Source organism: Macrobrachium rosenbergii, chromosome 5, assembly GCF_040412425.1.
Source record: "Macrobrachium rosenbergii isolate ZJJX-2024 chromosome 5, ASM4041242v1, whole genome shotgun sequence".
In the NCBI taxonomy this organism is placed as follows: domain Eukaryota; kingdom Metazoa; phylum Arthropoda; class Malacostraca; order Decapoda; family Palaemonidae; genus Macrobrachium; species Macrobrachium rosenbergii.
The window spans coordinates 67,829,115-67,845,195 of NC_089745.1; the positions used below are offsets into that span (position 1 = coordinate 67,829,115).

The 16,081-nt window shown below is 38.6% G+C and overlaps 1 protein-coding gene across 16 annotated transcripts in view; it reads right to left on the reverse strand.

Annotated features, from left to right (window-relative positions):
• LOC136838879 (DNA ligase 1-like) overlaps positions 1–16,081 on the reverse strand; it is a 211,468-nt gene that overhangs the window by 119,317 nt on the left and 76,070 nt on the right. For 4 of the 16 annotated variants that reach the window (XR_010853151.1, XR_010853152.1, XM_067104552.1 and 1 more), the window contains exon 1: positions 12,393–13,132. The exons of 2 other annotated variants lie outside the window; for them this stretch is intronic. The gene's annotated coding sequence lies outside the window, so the exon portion shown is untranslated. Of the gene's footprint in view, positions 1–11,642; positions 12,259–12,392; positions 13,133–13,287; positions 13,436–16,081 lie in introns of those variants that run through there. 10 more of the 16 variants (XM_067104565.1, XM_067104559.1, XM_067104563.1 and 7 more) reach the window with 7 other exon arrangements.

Consider the following 16,081-nt stretch of genomic DNA (forward strand, 5'->3'; position numbering starts at 1 on the left):
ACGGAAGATAGTATAATCATTACACATGTTATAGTTGTCTAAAATCAACCGAACATGCTAAGTTACATAAAACGAAAATCATTAATGGTTCAACCTGAACGGTACTGCAGATAGCAAACCTGCATTAAATCATCAAATATATTACCTCATAAATTTGGCTTCGATACTGAGTATTAATGTAACTTTAAACAGGTCATTACAAAAGCAGTATGTTAATTAGCATAAGCACTTCCATTTATGTAATTTGCCAAACGGCGCTGACATACACTGTCAATTACGTAATTACGCTCTTTCCCACTTACTGCATTATTAATACCATTTTCACTAACTAGCACTTCCTTTAGAAAATACAAAACCTACATAAAGAGGGCAAGTGATTTTGTTACAGCCGGCTTAAACTTGCCTATTACAATGTTGTAAACAAGTCGCTCATCACATAATACTGAACAGACGATTAATATTATATATATATATATATATATATATATATATATATATATATATATATATATATATATATATATATATACTGCATAAACACCAATGACTATAATTAAACAGAATTTATAGTTTCTCGAAACTTCTACAATAAGCCTACTTTATCAAGGAAACTTATATAAAATAATCACATAATATTCGATCAGGTCACAACAAAACGACGGAGAACTTATTTAACATCTTGCAATCTCCTGCTAACAAACCTGTATAATGTTCTTCAAATGGTTTAGATCGATTCAATAAAACAACACAAAGATGAAATCATCACTTACTCTGATGGCCACCTGCACCCGAAACTTTAAAACTGAAATCCGCACCAACAGCTGCCAAGGCTGTCCCAAAGGAGGACTACTGCACTGTTCACATAGCATAATATGCAGCATCATAACTCGCAGAGGATCGTAGAAAATATCAGATTAACGTAATATTTATGTATGGCCACAATGAATTTATCAGGCTGTTAATACCATTCAATTACGCTGGCGTTTTGTCAGTCCAAGTTTGCAGCCAAGTTGATCGCGTTCATATGAAATCGAGCAATTCAGGAGGCGACGATACATTATTGCTGTATTGACGTCCTATAATTCTTAGCTTTTGGAAACTGAGGGAAAGTAACATCGCCAGAAATGCAACGGAGTACTGTCAGCCTCACTACATTTTCCTCAATTCATCAGTGTTATTCACGCTGTCATCTGGTAATAAACTAATCCACTGCCGTCAGCCACATGTGCTGGCCGAAAGTTGAAATTTGGACAAATTAAAAAAAAAAAAATATTTTGACAATCATAAAGTGCACGGGTCCTCTTCACTTGTACCTCTTGAAAAAAAGATAATGTTGGTCGATAATCAAAAGAAAAAACAAACAAACAAACAAACAACTGAACAGGATACGCTGCAAAGAAAAAAAAAAAAAAAACTTTCATGAGACGGATCTACTACAACTTACAAAATGTAATTTAGTTTAGATTTGCTCTATTACGCTTAAATTGGTTGTTGGCCCAAATGGCTCTTTTTACTACCCCAGCAGAGAGACACACACACGCACATTGTCAACACTCGCTTAAGTACCTGATCGAAGCATGCAACCATAGGTTTCTCTCTGCAACGCATTTAGATCATGCTGTGTATACATCGGTGTCAAATGTGATACTTTCCCTCCTTTTCCTTCTGCGTGAGTTTGTTTCCAAAACTGCCAAGGTCCAAATCAATTATTCAACTCCCCTTTATTAAAAACGAGTTTTAAATCGATAATCCATGTAACCGCACTAGTCCCTGCTCGGCCATAGACGTCTATCTTTTGTTTCAGGACAAGCTTCGACGCAAAGAGTGAATAATATATTAAGACACAAGTCGTTCCAGCCGTCCTTCAATGCATTCATCATGAGGAGCCATACATATTCACTGTAAACGTCCTTTACAATCGATGGGAAGCTTAGTATTGAGAGCTAACATTTCACTGATGCTACGACTGATTTGCAGCGTATACAGACGCCTTGAGAAACCATAAGTAATTTAGATTTTTATGGGCAACAGAAGATTATGCTGGCATACGGAGAAAACACACACATTATATACATGCATACATATATATATATATATATATATATATATATATATATATATATATATATATATATATATATATATATATATAAATATGCACGCGCAGAGCCCTTATCAGTTACAATTCCCTTCAGGAGTACGGTATTTCCAAGGTATAGTGAATTCGGTATTAAATGATATTTGTTGTTCTTTATATATATATATATATATATATATATATATATATATATATATATATATATATATATATATATATATTATATATATACATATTATATATATATATTTATATATAAATATATATATAAAACCAAAATGGCAAACACATTATATAAGGTCCAAGGAAAACCCATTCACGGTGAGTTCTGTATAAGTTCAAGATATAAAGAAAATATTTGGCTGGCTTCTTCTTCTGAGAGAGAGAGAGAGAGAGAGAGAGAGAGAGAGAGAGAGAGAGAGAGAGAGAGAGAGAGAGAGAGAGAGAGAGAGAGACTATCACTGCAGCCACACAGTAGCACAAGAGAAATGAGATCTCTATTCGCTACAAGACATTTTTATCGGCAGGCCTATTGTGGTCGCTTACCTGTTCAACTAATTTTTCTTTGACCTCCCCACTTTTTTTTCCTTTTTTTTTTTTAGGGCATTCCTTCGACATTGGTCGTGCGATTACTCACCGCGATACAGCCTTATGTCACACGACAAAATTTCAACAAATGAAACAAGCACTTAGCGTATGGAAAGAATACTTATACAATAAACACACGCACACACACACACACACACACACATATATATATATATATATATATATATATATATATATATATATATATATATATATATATATATATAATGCAATACAGGTATCCCCGTCGTATCCTTTTATTATGTGGACCTTCGTTATTATTTTCGATTCCATTTTTAATTCTAGTTTCCATGTAATTTGGCAGTTCAGTTTTGTATTATATATATATATATATATATATATATATATATATATATATATATATGTATATATACATATATACTGTGCATATACATATATATACATATGTATATACATATATGTATATAATATATACAGTATATATGTATATCCATATGTACATATGTATATATACATATATATATATATAATATAAACTGAACTGCCAAATTACATGGAAACTAGAATTAAAAAAAATGGAACTGAAAATAATAAGGAAGGTCCACATAATAAAAGGATACGACGGGGATACCTGTATTACATCCTGTGGTAGCCTATTAACAACGTCCCCCGCGGGGTAGCGAGCCCCTCCCCATACATCCTTGGGGTCCCCAGCCCCTCAGAGGGAAAAAATAGAAAAAGGGAACTTCCCAGCATGCAAAGTCAGGATAATTGGTTCTTAACTTTTGCAAAAACTTTGCTCGAATGGAGGAGGTCGAAAGTATCGTGTCCATTTTTTAAAAGGCCTCTTTTTTTTACGATATGGTATATTACGGTTATGAGCATTAAGGAAGAGCAGGCGGGAGGAAAAGGACAGCTCTGTGAGGCTACGAACCTCTCTTTTTTTTATTTACTCTCTCACTCGCTTTCTGTCTGCCAGCCACTCGTGGAAAACTAGTTCATGATTTGGAAAGCCGAAGGGTAAATTTCAATTACTTATATATACATATGTGTGTGTATATAACACATACATACAACATATATACATACATACACACACACACACACACATATATATATATATATATATATATATATATATAATATATATATATGAATGGTTTTTACTCTAATACCACAGTAAAATATGAAGATAATTGCAGCCTTGAAACAATGTTTAATGGGCCTTTCTTTATATATATAAATATATAAATATATACATATAATATATATATATATGTATATATATATATATATATATATATATATATATATATATATATATATATATATATATATATATATATACACACACAGTATAACTCACGTCATTCATGAACATACATACATGCATGCACAAACACACACATATGTATATATATATTTACATATATATATATATATATATATATATATATATATATATATATATATATATATATATATATATATATATATATATATATATATATATATATATATATATATATATATATATATATATATATACTGTATAATCCCCATATGGTAACCGCAGTACTATTTTTTTTCCCCTATGGAATAACTTGATCAAGGCGGAAGCTGTAGGTTCCCATATGCATATTCAACGGTGAGCACAACAAGGCTGGCCGAGCGACATCATGTAGAGCGCACACCGCATGCATCGTAACTGTGACATTAATGCATCATCGAACCGGGCGACAAATGTTTCCAAATAATGAATCCCTCTCTCGTTACAGCCACGAGTACCGACCGACATTGATTCGGTCGGCGGCAATAACTACCGCCGGAATCAAAAGGATATGACGGGACGAATATTAAGATTCACAAATGAAATAAAAACTTCATTTTTTGCCAACGTTTGTATAAATATACACTTCATTTCGACGGGGCGTTTGATAGCGTTATGACGTGTACCCCTCCCCTGGGGTTACGCCACCCCACCCCCTTCTCTCTCTCTTTATATATATGTGTATATATACATACATACTGCATATACACAAATATATGAATGTATGAATGTGAAATATATATATATATATATATATATATATATATATATATATATATATATATATATATATATATATATATATATATATAGAGAGAGAGAGAGAGAGAGAGAGTGGTGGTAAGCCCAAGCGTAGTTTAACGTCCAAGGCAAAGCCCGGTAAATATTCAGATAATGAGGACATTCCGCGGATACAAAATGAAGGAGTCTGACAGAATACAATAAAGCGGAACTTGTCAAGAATCCGTCAATGAGTTCTCAGGGACTCTGAGCACGAGGAGCAGAGGAGCAGGGCGAAATTTGTTTCTTTTTTTACGCGAAGACCAACTTGACGGGGAAAAAGATGCTTCATCTGGTGATAAAAATATTGCCTGGTAAAAATATATTCCTACGAAATATCTGCGTATGGCTATTAATTAATGCTTTCTGACCAGCTATTTTCATTGTCAATCACGAATTCTACTGAACTGAATATAGAATTTAGGCCAGAGGCCAAGCACTGGGACCTATGAAGTCATTCAGCGCTGAAACGGAAATCGACAGTAAAAGGTTTTCAAAGTGCAACAGGAGTAAAACCTTGCAGTCTGCACTATGAATCAATTGTTAGGAGAGAGTGGAAAGTAAGATGGAAGAAAGAGAATATGAAAGGAGGTACAGTACAAGGAACGAAAAGGTTTGCAGCTAGGGGCCGCAGGCATGCTGCAAAGAACCTTAAAAGTAAAATCCTACTGAGCACCGTATTAGGTGCACTGGCGGCACCATCCCCCGACCCCCACGGGGTCAGGAATTCTACTGGCAATTGCCCTTCGTGTTTTAGAAGGAAAACCAAAGGGAAGAAGCAAGCTAGTCCCCTTTCCTTGCCCAGGCCGAAAGGTAACAAGGAAATGCGTGGGCACAACCGACGGAGCCAACTGACCTGGCTTTCAAAATGAGAATAATTACACTTCTATCCAGTTCATTCTAGAAACTGGCATCATCCGCTAACATGCCTCCTCTCTCAAAATGTGTGAACTATAGAGTACTCAACACCATATCTAAGGCTTAAATGACTAAAGGCAACAGTAAAATATGACAAATTTTAAAGTAATTTGTATTTTTCCAAAACGACAAACCCGAGTTTTTACATAAGAATATACCTTCAGCGCGGCTGGAAACCGGCCGTTCAATTATTAACAAGGTGGTTGGGTAGATAATTACCGGCAGTCTCTCTAGTCATCATTTATATTGTTTTCCTACTCCCTGTAAGGCAGCCATCATATTTCAAGTCACAACCACCTACCCTATCGACGAGCACAAAAACTTCAACCTTCATTACATGATTGCCTCTAAGTAAGTCTCCTTGGCCTTCTCTCTCTCCCTCCCTCTCTGTGTTTATGTTTAATTATTTAGACACTAAAACCATTCATATACCACTCAAAGCCGGGCCTGTATGGTAAAACAGCCGGATTAGGTATATTGCCCGTGGTTTCACACCAGACCTATATATAACCTGACAGCCTACTCAGTTGCAGTTGGGTACCTGTATCTGCTAGAGCCAAGGAAAGGAGGCAGTCTAGCGACCTCATCCCTGAAGACTTGGATATAAATTACATGCAACTGGTCGCTTCGTTAGCGAAGCTGGGGAACACTGATTTAGCCAGAGGCGACCTCGGCACAGCCCCAAGACCATCCAGGGACAAAGGACCGAGGGTAGCAAACCTCGCCCAAAATTTCTTACTGAAAATCGAAAGGGGAACACTATCTGCAGACATCAATGGGGTAAAAGTTGTCCTGTGAAAATAAGCATTAACGTTGTAAATAAGTATTGCATATTGAATTGAACTGAATATAGGATTTAGACCAAAGGCCAAGGCACTGGGACCTATGAGGTCATTCAGCGTTGAAACGGAAATTGACAGTAAAAGGTTTTCAAGATGTAACAGGAGGAAAACCTTATAGTTGCACTATGTATCAATTGTTAGGAGAGGGTGGAAAGTAACATGGAAGAAAGAGAATATGAAAGGGGATACAGTAAAAGAAAGGAAAGGAGTTGCAGCTACGGGCCGAAGGGACGCTGCAAAGAACCTCAAGTAATGCCTACAGTGCACCGCACGAGGTGCACTGACGGCAGTACCCCTCTAAGGGTTTAACGTTGTCAATCAGTATTGCAAAAGGGGACATAGCTTATTCCTCCACCCTCCTTGAGCTGACATCTAAGAAGAAGTCAGCGCGCAGGCGAAAATGAACCAAAACTTCAACTCAGCGACCCTCCTCTCCTTCTCTCTCTCTCTCTCTCTCCTCTTAGCACAAGAGCGTGCGTAATTACCTTTTAGTAGGCAGGAGTAAACCAAGAGCCGGAGAGCAACGAGGCGTCAAACAACTGTTATTATTGTGATTATCATTATTCCCCCGTCCGCCAGATCATAATTAGCTTGGACGCCATACTTAGACAAATTACAGCGGCGTCGCTCGCGTAGTAAATCATGTATGTAAATGAATCTACACACGTTGTGAGAGAGAGAGAGAGAGAGAGAGAGAGAGAGAGAGAGAGAGAGAGAGAGAGAGAGACTAGTACGTTACTTTCAAAATAGAGATTTTGGGTTTTACGCCTTTCCATACAGCTACTACCAAAGAACCCTTTAACATGCGTGTAAAAAGAAAAAAAAAAAAGACGAGGAACAGACGTGCGACTTTATCTCGCATTTCTTCTCTACCCCCAAAAAAGTATTTCCTAACAGCTTTTAATACACATACACATACACACACGCATACACATATATATACATATATATATATATATATATATATATATATATATATGTATATATATATATATATATATATATATATATATATATATATATATATCTGCATCCCATATTACGCTGTCACCTATAAACAAACTGAAGATGTAGCCTACATCTATATGACTTCCAAAAGGTTTTAAATTTCGCGTTCCTTACGTGCCACTGACTAACTACAGCCACTACAAAGTAATCCTCAAGCTCTAACGTGAAACTCAAAATGGCGGTTTACAAGCAATTTCTTCCAGGCGATTTTTCACCCAGCCTCGACCCCCTTCCTCCCACCAACAGATAAAGTGGCTGGATTCCTCTTGCTTTATCTGCTGCAATGGAGGCCGGGGCCGCAGCTCCCCTAAAAACTGACTAACCCCCTCCCCACCCCAGTTCCTTCCTCCAGCATGGCAATCCTGAGAATTCCACGGATGGGTGACTCACAAGTGGGCTTTACCTTGAAGAACTGTCTGGTAGCATGTTTGCTCTATAACATCTCACACTCGCACACAAACGAACGCATTTTTCTCACTCCACACTCCGGCGCTTATCTTCACTCCTCCACCGGTGAAATTTCAGCAATCACTGTTTGTACAGGTACACAAGTACGAACTGATTACGAATCAATCTTTCGGGGAGCCCGACGTGAGTCAGATTATTCATATAACGATTGTATTGCACAGCAAGGCTGGTTTCACTGCCTCCAACAACGGTACGCCCACAAAAAAAAAAAAAAAAAAAAATGGGGCACATTCATCGACTAATTCAATATAAACCAAATTCATTTACATTACACCTTTCTGAAGGCTGGGGTTTGTGAGCACACACACACACACACATATATAGTATATATATATTTACTTTATATATATGCATAAACTATATATTATATAATATATATATATATATATTACTTTATATGTATAAACTATATATTATATATATATATATATATTATATATATATATATATATATATATATTACTTTATATATATAAACTATATATTATATATATATATATATATATATATATATATATATATATATATATATATATATATATATATATATATATATATATATGAATATATACTAGCATGTCACCTCCAGTGTTGCATCAAAACTACAGTAAAGTATATATTCCAACTCCTATGATAACCAAAGAAGAATATAATAGACAATTTAGATTGATTAATGGCCATAAATTCAGTTGTCTCTCTATGAGGTGCCTCAAGGGGTTCTTGTGGGACCGCGTCTTTCCGAGTCTAAATAAATCATCTTTGGAGGACATAACTTTTCGTAACTGGCGAAAATTACTTCAAGAAATAAAACCGTTTTAAAGTTAAAACAAATATTATCAAGAAAAATACAGTTTACCTGGAAGCGATTTACAGGTGCGACTAATACTAAGCACACTGAAAACAATTCCTTTGGCTGATACAAAATTACTTAACATAAATCACCGCATTTTACGATATTTAGCACACCAAGTATTCCGATCTACAAATCATACATGGAATCTACAAATAAAAAAAAAAAAATCCTTGAAAATGCCATTAGAGGTTTGGAGTCCAATAATAATTAAACAGTTTTACGATATGTTCGCAACTGTTTTTCATAAACGTACCAGAAATCTAAGCAAACAGCTGTATAGAAAAACCATATGACAATTCGTTTGCGCCAAGAATTGATACTTCTGTCAACGTGAGCCCCGTTTCATTATAGAAGCTGATGATACAGACAAGCATCGTTATACTGTAGAATTTTACTCACGGCAAATCTTCATATTGCCATACTAATTTTTTTTTTAGCATACACAAATTTATTTATATATATATATATATATATATATATATATATATATATATATATATATATATATATATATACATATATATATATAATAATATATATATATATATATATATATATATATATATTATTTTACATTTTAAACAACCTAACACTCCTGAAAGTCCTCAGACAACTCCAACATCATTACCAACCTTCAGTACCAAAGAACGAACAGAAGGTTATAGACGAGAAGTGACCAGTCTTCCCCAATAACTTAAGGTATGCTGTTTTTCTAATGAAATACCATTGAACCCCTCCACTCGCTGACCCCTGCCACCAACATTATTTTTTCTATTCTTTTCTGCTTTTTTTTCTAATGGACAAAGGGCAGCAAGAGACGCACCGGTCAAGAAATGCCTCCCTGCTACGGTGCCCACAGCCGCTACCCCCTCGTTTCTTCATTTTTCCCAACCCCTTAATTTACCGGTGTTTCTCCTTGGCCTGGAAAAATAAGTTACTCGTTGTGTTCGTTCAAACTACAAAGTTCGGAGTTGACTTGGTAAATTTAATTTTGAATCCCCTCTGAAAACTGCTAATACTCAAATCTGTTTGCTTCAATCCAAAAATAAGCTTCACAATACGTATTCAGTGTAGATAATGTCACCAAAGCAACAATTTCCACGATTTCGTTGTAATGGAATATGTTTATGGCTCATATATAAAAAATTACAAAATGTGTATTTAAAAGCTCTAAACACATAGCAAAAACATGTTCATGTCCAGCGAAAAAATAACAAATAACCATATGAACACACCAACTCAAGTTAGACTGATTATATTAATCGAAGACCTAAGATTTGCAATGTGTGAAAATAGCATAGGTCAGTGTACTTTGTGATAAAGATATCAAAACTTCCTTTACTCATTCTCGGCGAAGTAGCATGATGGCTGTGGGCTGACGCCCATACATCCCATGCCAGCCCTTGTTGGGCAGCCCATCACCCTGCTCCCCCCCTCAATACAAGGCCCGCTGCTATTGTTAATGAAGTTTCTTTGACGCTATAAGCTCTGACCATACTTTTTTTTAACAGAAAAATTCGAATTCTTCACGGCTGTCCTGCGTGAGGCAACCGTGGAAAATGGAAGTTTAGGGGGATCCAAAATTCTGAAATAGATACCTAGTAGGCCTAGTTTGTATTTCCCATCAAAATGCACTCGAAATGACACAAGGCTATAATGAATGAGAGAGAGAGAGAGAGAGAGAGAGAGAGAGAGAGAGAGAGAGAGAGAGAGAGAGAGAGATATTTCTCGATATATACAGTAGTCGAAGGTATTTACGTAAGTGTTGATGTGTGTGTGTACTAATATAATGAAGGACGATTCCAGGATCAATAATTTTGACATATATAATAACGGATGCTTCCAAGATCAATAATTTTGGCAACCTCCTCACGCACAAACACTTCCGGAGAAGAGCAAATGCAAATGGAGTTTTCCAAATATACCCACGATTGAAAGGATAACACATGTAAACAATAAATAGGAACTTCACAGTGTCGAGCACGTTTTGACATAACCCTCCCACATTCTATAACACAGGCTACACGCACTTCATCCACTCAGTTACCTTCACAAACCATTTTTCTTACTTCCGCACCAACTATGGAAGTTGACGTGAAGCAAAATCACCAAGACTTGATAACTTTATACTAACACTACTAAAACTCAGAATAAGTCCGTCATGACTAATTTCCACTGTGGACACAGTAATGTCAATAGGCTGTAAACCAACTTGGCTTAATACGTCTAATATACATACTATTTAAAAAAAAAGAACCTTCACCAGCTTATATTTTTCTTTATGCATCTTCTAAACCTACAATTACAAATACTGATATACTTTTCGTCCATACAAAATCTTGAATTCATATTACGTAAGAACCGTAAACACTGAGATTTTGCAAAACAAAACTGCAAAATTTATGATCAGGTAGATTTGCACTCAGGTCGGGAGAATTCATCAGAAGTACATTCTCAAGAATTAGCTATACCTCTACAAGCTTCGTCCAGGGATTAGATCGAAAACCAAGGCTAACCGCCGGTCAGGGTAGGCATGAAATAAACCCCCTTGATTTTCTGTAACTGGAAGCCGCTCCATAATCGACTGTGGTTATGGACTAAAACACCAATAATGTGGTCGGGCGGCGCGTTATAGCGCCGTTGTGGTATCTTTCAACTACCTGTTTTCGTCAAGGTGAATTAACCACGGTGATAAATCACGAACAATTTTCTTCCATACAAAAGCTATTAGAAATAAATATTGAAAAAAAAATAAACATCACTTCACAAACACACCTACGCATAACACTAGATTGATGTAGGTAATATTTTTACCGTCACAGGAAGGAAGGTAAAACCCACAGTATCACTTTGGTGGCTGAAGTACTTCTCTCTTTCTCTCTCTCCCTCTCCCGTTGATGTGTCACGCCAAGGCCCTGCAGCGACTCTGGTGCCGACTCGATTCTAGGACCGACCGACCAACTGACAAGAGGTGCGTGTATGTTTGTGTGTGTGTATGTGATAATGGCTCCTTGGGTCGGGGGTGTGAGGGATGGGTATGGGGGAGAAGGGGACATAGCATGCCAGGGACAACAACACACTGTACCACTGCACGCCGGAAACGGCGCGGGGGTGGTACTTAGGGGGGAAAGGAGGATGGGCAACGACGAAGGGGGGTTAAGACGTGATCCGTCCCCCTTCCTTCAACTACCATAGTCCCTGCACACTGTCCCTCCCACTACTATTCCCCCCTCCACCTACAGACCTTTGTCCCTCTCTCTCTCTTTCTCGTCGGGAGATTCCCTCCTCCCTGGGCTATCCCTCCTCGTCTTACCGCATCCCCTGTCTCTCTCTCTCTCTCCTTCCTCTAACCCCGATGGTCACTGTCACTGTCCAAGCGTAGCAGCACCACCACCACCCCGCTCAACTCATCTCTCTCACTCTCGTATGTAATCAATACCTCACAAACAGTACTCGCTAATTGTAACACACACGAACTAAGCGCTTACGAGTGCAAGAGAAGCGAACGAACGAAATGACACTTACGAAAAGAGAGTGAGTCAGCACCTCTATATCCCCCACCGCCTCCTCCGATGCAACACCAGCTCACCGCCAAAGCTAGTTTCGTGTCCTGCGGGGCCTATACGCGGTGTGTGCAATGGTGGCGACCAAGCCTGCGACTGCTGATGATGATGGTAGAGGTGGTGAAGGCAGCAGCAGGCAGCCGGGGCGCTCTCTAAGCCCCGGGAGGAGGTGGTAGTAGCCGAGGTGCAGGAGCCCTGCCTGTCCCTCTTCTTCTACCCCCTCCCCCACCCTTCATGCTGCTGCTGCTGCCCGCCGCCGACCAGCATTATCCGCAATCGTGGAAATATTTCCTCCATTGGTTTCGTGATTTGTAATTCTAACTTTCTAGACATTTCGATATACTATACAATTTATACATCTCTGGGATACTTTACGGTAGGAATGCCTGAGGGTAAAAGAAATGACGATCCCACAGTAGTTTCCTAAGCATAAACCTCATCAGTCGCCGCGAGACCATAAATCAATTACAATTCTAAAATCCAAACGAAAACGCGTAAAATTCTCGCGCGCGCGGCCCGGTCACATGGCGAGAGCCTTAGGGAGAGAGGTGGGGGGAGGAGAAGGACAGAAGGAAGGGAGGGGGGTTTAGGAGGACTCAAGCTTTGAAAAGAGTGAAGCTGGGCTGGCCTGGCCTGGCTGCCTCCTCCTCACTGGCTTGCGTCCCTCCCAACGTCCTACTTCAATCACACCAAACAAATACTGCTACAATCACCCAGCAAGGCGAACTGAGAGGCTGGCGGGGTCCGCGCGGTTAGACTTCGTTTCTATAATTGATATTATAACACAGTCACTATATATTACACGTAATTAATGAACGGGATAACAGAGAAAATTCAGTACGCTAAGATATACTTACGGTTGAGTCAAGCGTACTTGCACAAAGATCACCGAAATAGACCACTTTCCACGAGTGATAAAATCTGTGCGTCCCCTGTCAATTCACAAAGAGCAAGTTCGATCGTCAGTTATTTAGTGCGCGGGCGGGCGGGCGGGAGGGAGCCGACTGCTGGTTGGTTCTCACGGGCCCTGGCCACGCCCACGCAGCCCCGCGCCAAATACGACTATTATAAGATTGTCTCTGTGTTCTCTGTTCAGTATCATTATCATACATTCATTGCGGCGACGCGTGATTGCACCCACCTTTGATGTGGAAGACGCCAAGAAAGGCATTGCATCTCCCAAGTGGCGAGATCATCGATTGATGCGTATGTTTTGAAGACGAATGACGGTCATTTCTTTTGAAGTTTCTTGATGTGCCAACGATGTCTTCCGAGAAGAGGGGTTTCTCCCTGTAGCAACGGTCACATACGATAGCAGCGGTTACCAAGACGGGCAAGCAATGAAATTCAAGGGACCGTAGATGAGGTGGAGGAGGTACCACCGCATGGTCACATACACACACACATACACACACACACGCACACAAGGCATTAGGGGAAGAAGAGGAAACCTAGCTTGGGTTTCACGGACCAAAGCCATGTGTCCCTCCTCCACCTCCTCGCCTCTCTTTCCTTTCTCTTTTTCCCTCTTCCTACACATGTGGGCGTCCCTCTATGCCACCATCAGCGGCACCCATACATGCACAAACTCAACAACAGTGCTTCACCATCAGCAATATTCTCTGTTCCCACCCCACGCTCCCTCCAGGGAAGATAAGGAGTAAGGGGAAAAAGCGAGGGTAAAAAAAAAATATACCGTTAGTCTAAGGACCTTGTTATCAGTCGAGTTCTCATAAGCACAAATCGCACCGTTAATTAGAAGAAATCGTAAAATCACGAGACATTCTTAGCATTATGATTCGAAAAGACAATACATCAATAAACGCGTAAGCCTTGTAATGAGGGCATTGTCGAGCCGAGCAGTTAAGCCCACTAGAATGCTCGCCAGGGGATGAAAGACTTCGGAGGCCCGTGGCTCCAAAAACTGGCGGCTGACTATGCCGGGTTGACGGAGAGATTAATCAATGGGGCATTTGTATGTGGCTGTTTCTCTCTCTCTCTCCTCCTCCTCCTCTCTCTCTCTCTGGCTGCTTGTACCCCCAAATAACACGTTTAGGCTGGAATTTACGACAATCCTTTCAAGCGTCCCTCTGACTTACTTTTCATTTGGGGGGAGAGAGAGACCTTTGAGCTGGACTTTCGTTTCATCTTAAATACGGTTCACATTCCAAAGAGAAACAGAAATAAGAAAAACAGGAAGGGCTCAGGCCCGTCACATCATTTTCTTTGATGAAACAGAACTGTAGAATTCATCACATATCTGGGGATGGGGAATAAATCATGGTGATAGTTGCAGTTGCAAATTACAGACATTATCACCGCGCGCCTGTAATTTAACGTGATTATGTAATTTCAGCTGTATTTAATAACTAGCACGTCGCTCAACTTAGCCACAGTTACACTTTACTTCCTTGTATGATGTACACATTTCTGTACAGTATATAAAAACATTACGGTAATGCACATGGAGAAATGCAAAAATGTCAAGACGATCGAATTCTTAAGCTTATTGTTTGTCGACAGTTACACAGTTTCATAATTTTACGTATTTACGTTGTCGTAGAATTTACAATTTTATTTCTTTATACACACTATATATATATATATATATATATATATATATATATATATATATATATATATATATATATATATATATATATATATATATATATATAAACTATCATTAGATTAAGTAGTTAATATGATGAATATAAACCGTTAACTGTTGTCTAGATTTCTGTTAACCACCTTCTCCAATTTGGAGAATTACGAACGGACAGTGGTTCCCAAATTTTTCCTGGCCGTTACCCACTTTTCATACAGGATACTTGTCCATGGCCCACCATAACCCATGACTACAGTGACTGTCTACAGTCCTACCCACTAAACTACGTTGGTTTTATATATACTTATCCTCAGATTATAGCCCCCTGCATTCTCCTACATAGCCCCCAGTTTGGGAACCACTGTACTAGAATTAATTATACGAGTTTACTTCAGTTTAATTGCGAGGATTTCATGTCGACATAGGCAAAAGTCAGTCGTCCGTGGAAATTGCTCGAATTCATGAAACGCGCAAATGAATCGATTGTCTTTCAAATGAATCCCCGCAAAATGTCTAATAGATGTCTATTCACCATAACACCAGAGAGCATATAATTACACCCTTCACGCCAACACATGAACTCTTGAAGACTCGGTGGCCGCATGTTAAAGGTATTAAAACGCGAAGAAGAAAAAACTCCAGAGGAACTTTTGAAAAGCGGCAACCGCCAGTCCCGTTTGAGACCACGCCAGTGAGAGATTATGTACAATGCATCTTTTTAAGAAAATCCTTCAGTGGAGCTTTTGTTTACCCTCGAAGTGGGCCTACAGTGATGCTGATTATGTCGTCAGTGTAAGCAGCTGCACCGCTCGTCTGATCGATAGCACTTCTGCAAAAGAAAGGTTCTTCAGCTTCGAAAAGGAAACCAATTTAGGATCCTTTGATATCGTCGTTTTGGGAATCGTCGTTCTTACTTAATTGCGAGGTATTTTAATCAGTATTCAAAATCGGGATTACTTTACTCAATAGAAATTCCCTTTGAACTTTCAGATGCGATTCACCGAACTGTGGTTGTGAAGTATTACCGACTGCAAGAGTACGTT